This window comes from Phacochoerus africanus, chromosome 3 (genome assembly GCF_016906955.1).
Source record: "Phacochoerus africanus isolate WHEZ1 chromosome 3, ROS_Pafr_v1, whole genome shotgun sequence".
NCBI classification, from domain to species: domain Eukaryota; kingdom Metazoa; phylum Chordata; class Mammalia; order Artiodactyla; family Suidae; genus Phacochoerus; species Phacochoerus africanus.
Genome location: NC_062546.1, coordinates 6027220 through 6033219, shown reverse-complemented (window position 1 = coordinate 6033219; position 6000 = coordinate 6027220).

Sequence of the window (6000 nt, the reverse complement as noted above, 5' to 3'; positions counted from 1 at the left end):
ACAGTTTGTCCCTTGACTCCTGAACCCTCTTCCTTCGTTAAAATGGTGTATAAGCCCCTGAGTCCACCTGCTTCTTTTTTCTTTCCTTTTTTTTTTTTTGTCCTTCTGCCTTTTCTTGGGCCGTTCCTGCGGCATATGGAGGTTCCCAGGCTACAGGTCTAATCAGAGCTGTAGCCCCTGGCCTACGCCAGAGCCACAGCAACTCAGGATCTGAGCCGCATCTGCAACCTACACCACAGCTCACGGCAACGCCGGATCCTTAACCCACTGAGCAAGGCCAAGGACCGAACCCGCAACCTTGTGGTTCCTAGTCGGATTCGTTAACCACTGTGCCACGACGGGAACTCCCCACCTGCTTCTTTAAGTGTCACTTCTTTTCTGTGAATTCCTATGCACCCAAATATTAGTAAAAATTGTGTCTTTGCAGAGCTCCCTGGTGGCCTTGAAGTTAAAGGATCTGGTGTTGTCATTGCTGTGGCTTAGGTTCAGTCCCTGGTCTGGGAACATTTGCATGTCACAGATGCAGCCAAAAAAAAAAAAAAAAAAGACTGCTTTTCTCCAGTTGAGCTTTTATTAGTTAATTCACAGTCCTCCATTTGAGCCTAAGAGGGGAGAGGAAATCTTTCCTCCCCCACATCTTCAGTCCTCTCTCTTCTTATATTTTGGCTCTTCTTAGGCCAGAGTTTGGACGTACCACGATTCAGCCAGCGTTAAACAGGTAGCTTGGCTCTCCCCAGCGTTTCGTGAACATGAACACACATGGGACGTCTTTCTCGGGTCTGGGCAGGATGTGACGCCTCCTGCTTCAGGCAGCGCAGCCACCATCTGCCAGTGTTTGGGTTTATTCCACAGTCAGCAAACACTGAAAGCACAGCCAGTCAAGACACTGAAAATAAAAACCCTGCCATGGCTCACACGTGACTTATTTTAGAATTTCTAAGTACAGTTAAATGATGACTCACCCTGCTTAAATTCTAAGCTGTTTCCTGGGCCATCTGGTTCATCAGAATATGAAAGACTTTGCCCAGCAACCTGGAAAAGTACCCGAGGGGGAGACAGAATTTGTAATCACTGAGAGCTAGACCTGAGGAAGACAGCTGAGCCTGAGTTCCTTGAGGACAGGAATGTGGTCGGATACATGCGTAGGAGGGAGTTCCCCTTGGGGGGCTGCAGAAACCATCTAACTGGCATCCATGAGGGTTCGATCCCTGGCCTCACTCAGTGGGTTAAGGATCCAGCGTCGCCGTGAGCTGTGGTGTAGGTTGCAGGCAGATGCAGCTCGGATCTGGAGTTGCTGTGGCTGTGGTGTAGGCTGGTGGCTACAGCTCCAATTCAACCCCCTCGCCTGGGAACATCCATATGCCATGAATGCGGCCCTTAAAAAAAAAAAGGAAAAATAAAGAAAGAAACTGCATAATGTCTGGGCCTATTTTTCTTTCTTCTTTTATTCTCAATGACTTTATTACATTCATAGTTGTGCAATGATCATCACCATCCAATTGTGTAGGATTTCCAGCCCGCAGCCCCAGCGCTTCCCCCCACCCCACGAACTGTCTCCTTTGGAAACCATAAGTTTTTCAAAGTCAGCATCTGTTCTGCAAAGAAGTTCATCGTGTGCATTTTTCAGATTCCACATGTCAGGGAAAGCATTTGATGTTGGTGTCTCATTGTATGGCTGACTTCACTTAGCATGATAATTTCTAAGTCCATCCATGTTGCTAAAAATGCCAGTATTTCATTCCTTTTAGTGGCTGAGTAATATTCCATTGTGTATATGTACCCCATCTTCTTGATCCACTCCTCTGTCGATGGACATTTAGGTTGTTTCCACGTCGTGGCTATCGAAAATAGTGCTGCAGTGAACACTGGAGTACATGTGTCTTTTCAAGTCATGGTTTTCTCTGGATAGATGCCCAGGAGTGGGATTGCTGGATCAAATGGTAGTTGTATTTTTAGTTTTCTGAGGAATCTCCATGCAGTTTTCCATAGTGGTTGCACCAGTTTACATTCCCACCAACAGTGTACTAGGGTTCCTTTTTCTCCACCCCCTCTCCAGCACTTATCATTTGTAGACTTTTTGATGACGGCTATTCTGGCCGGTGTAAGGTGGTACCTCATCGTGGTTTTGATTTGCATGTCTCTAATAACGAGTGATGCTGAACATCTTTTTGTGTGTTTCTTGGCCATCTGTATGTCTTCTTTGGAGAATTGTCTGTTTAGATCTTCTGCCCATTTTTTGATAGGGTTGTTTTGGGACTATTTAAAAAAAAAATCCTTTTTGTCTGATTACAGAAGCAATGCAACCCAAAGCATAAGTACCCAAAGAAAAATAGATAAATTAGACTTCATCTAAACTAAAAGCTTTTACGCCCCAAAGGAAGCTATGAGAAATTGAAAAGACAACTCAGAGAGTGGGAGAAAATATTTATAAATTATACACCTGACAAGAATCTAGTATTAACCACGTGTGAAGAAGTCACAAGGCAGCAGTGAAAAGAAAAATAATCCAACTGAAAATGGTCAGAGAACTTAAATGGACATTTCTCTTCAAAGAAGATGTACAGGTGGCCAAGGAGCCCATAAAAAAGATTCAACATCAGAGTTCCCACTGTGGCTCAGCAGGTTAGGGCCTGATGTTGTCTCGGTGAGGATTCGGGTTTGAACCCCTGGCCTGGGAAGTTCCACATGCCATGGGCGTGGCCCAAAAAAAAATGGTGTAGAGCAATGGTCCCTCTGAATCCACAGACGCAAAACCTTTGCACGTAGAGGGTTTTGTAACAACAAATTATCTCAGAGCCAGAAACCTGCCTGTATCTAGAAATCAAACATCAGTCTTGGGAGCTCCCGTTGTGGCTCAGTGGTAACAAACCTGACTAGTATCCATGAGGATGCGAGTTCAATCCCTGGCCTCTCTCAGTGGGTTAGGCATCCAGCATTGCCAGGAGCTGAGGTGCCGTCTCAGATGCAGCTCAGATCCTGCGTTGCTGAGGCTGTGGTGTAGGCCTGTGGCTACAGCTCCGTTCCACCCCTAGCCTGGAATATGCCGTGTCCAGCCCTAAAAAGGAAAAAAAAAAAATCAAATCAGTTTTCATTTAGCAACCAAAGTCACATGTTTGGTCCAACACGCTCTCCCAGATGGCTGGTTTCCTAAGATGCTATGTGAGAGGCCATGTGAATAATGCTTAAAAACTGTAATTCAAAAGGAGACGTACACCCCCTATGTTCATTGCAGTGCTACACAATAGCCAAGACATGGAAACAACCATCGATAGATGAATAGATTAAGAAGATGTGGTACATATATTCAATGGAATACTACTCAGCCATTAAAAAGAACAAAATCATGCCATTTACAGCAACATGGATGCAACTAGAGATTCTCATACTAAGGGAAGTAAGTCAGAAAGAGAAAGACAAATACCATATGATATCATTTATATGTGGAATCTAAAATATGGCACATGGACAGACTTGTGGGACCAACAGAACAGACTCATGGACATAGAGAACAGACTTGTTGCCAAGGGGGAGGGGAGAGGGAGTGGGTTGGACGGGGAGTTTGGGGTTGGTAGATACAAACTGTTACATTTAGAACGAATAAGCAATGAGGTCCTACCGTACAGCACAGGGAACCGTATCCAATCTCTTGGGATAGAACATGATGGAAGATGTATAACAAAAGAAATGTATGTATACGTGTGACGGGGTCCCTTTGCTCTACAGCAGAAATTGGCACAACATACTTTAATAAAAAATTAAAATTAAAGATTTAAAAAAGGCTCTGTCAGGAGCTCCTCCCCCTAGAAACAAGGAAGATGGGGAGGAAGCGGCCCCCGACGTGGCGCAGCGGAAATGAATCTGACTAGGAACCATGAGGCTGTGGGTTTGATCTCTGGCCTCGCTCGGTGGGTTAAGGATCTGGAATTTCTGTGAGCTGTGATGTAGGCTGGCAGCTTCGGCTCGGATTAGACCCCTAGCCTGGGAACCTTCATATGCCATGGCTGCGGCCCTAAAAAGATAAAAAGACCAAAAAAAAAAAAAAAAAGGGTGGATATTAGTTCTCTTAGGTCATATACCTGGGGCGTGTTTGGAGGCTGTGAATCAAAGCTGATTCTGGACTCTAGTAGCTCCCCACCGTGGGATACAGGCTTAGCAAATAAAAATGCCGGATGCCCACTTAAAAGTGAATTTTGGGGGAGTTCCCATTGTGGCACAGCAGAAACGAGTCTGACTAGTATCCATGAGGATGTGGGTTTGATCTCTGGCCTCACTCAGTGGGTTAAGAATCTGGTGTTGCTGTGAGCTGTGGTGTAGGTCACAGATGGGGCTCGGATCTGGCGTTGCTGTGGCTGTGGTGTAGGCTGGCAACTGCAGCTCCAATTCAACCCCTAGTCTGTTGAATTGCCTCCATATGCCGCAGGTGTGGCCCTAAAAGGAAGAAAAAGTGAATTTCAGACACACAATGACAGTGAATAATTTTTAGTATAAGTATATCCCTTGTAATACTTGAGACACACTTCTACCAAAATTTTATTCTTTGTTGATTGGAAATTCACATTTATCTGGGCAGCTTGTATGTTTCCATGGTGCCTCTGTGCAAGTGTTTGATGGACACGAGAGACAAAATCTTGGGAAAAAGTTAAATCAACTACACTTCAAAAATTTTTTTTGAAATCTTGTCAAAAGAGAATAGGAGTTTCCTGTTGGCCTAGTGGTTAAGGATTTGGTGTTGTCACTGCTGTAGCACAGGTTCAGTCCCTGGCCCGTGAACTTCTGCATGCCACAGGAGTGTCCAAAAACAGGAAAAAGAGAGAGAATAGAAGATGCTGGAAGGTGTGCTTGCCTAGGAATGCAGTTTGAACGTCAAGTTCTCCTCTGCCGAGGGGGGAGGTCTCTCCGCTCCCATTCACGGCTTTTAACAGTTTATTGAGATACAGTTCACGCCCCACACAATCCAGCCACTCACCGTGGACACATGGCAGGTACATTTTGGACGGTCCCCGCTGTGGGCGACCATGACCACAGACCACTCCAAACATTCTCATGGCCCCCCACCCACTGGCTGTCCCTCTCTGTCCCTGCCCCAGCCCTTGGCCACCACCAATCCACTTTCAGTCTGCAGGGAAGTGCCTCTTCTGGACATTTCTTATGAATCAAATCATACACGTGCAGCCTTTTGTGTCTGAGCATCTGTCAGTACTGTGTTCCTTCCCACGACTCAACATTATTCATATTCTGATGTCTGGTTAGACCACATGCTTTTTACTCCATTTGTCCACTGATGGACCTGTGGCTGGTTTCTGCCTTTGGGCTGTCGTGTTCCCCGATTCTTAGTGCTGTCACGTTACCCCTTCACAGTCATTATGGCACAGCGTCTCCCTATGTATCTACACACACCTGCCTGTGTCCCCTCGCTCGCTGCACTGTAGGCTCCAAGCAGGCCCAGAATTCTGTCTGAGCCGCTGTGTGTGCCCGGCCCACGGATGGGAAGTGAACCTGCCCCCACGGATTCAGGCCTCTGCGAAATGCGAGCATCACGAGCTGAGAGAGAAAAAGTTCGCATGATTTCCAGGCAGGAAAAGCCCTCTGGTGTGGCCCTAAAATGCTGCACGGTTCCTCTGGGCTCCAGCCGTCTCTGCTGTAGAGTCTACACCATCAGCTCTCTCTGCCTCTGATCCTGCCCTTCAAGGGCAGGTGTCAGGACACGTGTGGAAATGGGTGTGTTGGGGGTTAGTAGGCGTGGGGAGTTGGCGTGGGAGGAGCCACGGTCTTCTGAGAACCAGTTCCCAAAATGTGCTGGTTCCACCAAGACACGGATGGTTTGATAATTTCAACAGTTGCCCTGCGGAGGGGGTGGGGTTCCCGTGTGCGATCAACTCTCTTAGCACAAACCAAGATGCTGGTAAATCCCCTCTGCTCAGCTTTTTGTTTTATTTTAGTTTATATTTTGCAATTTGGGGGACATTTGCCAAGTGTACCCTCGTTCCTGGCAAATGAAAG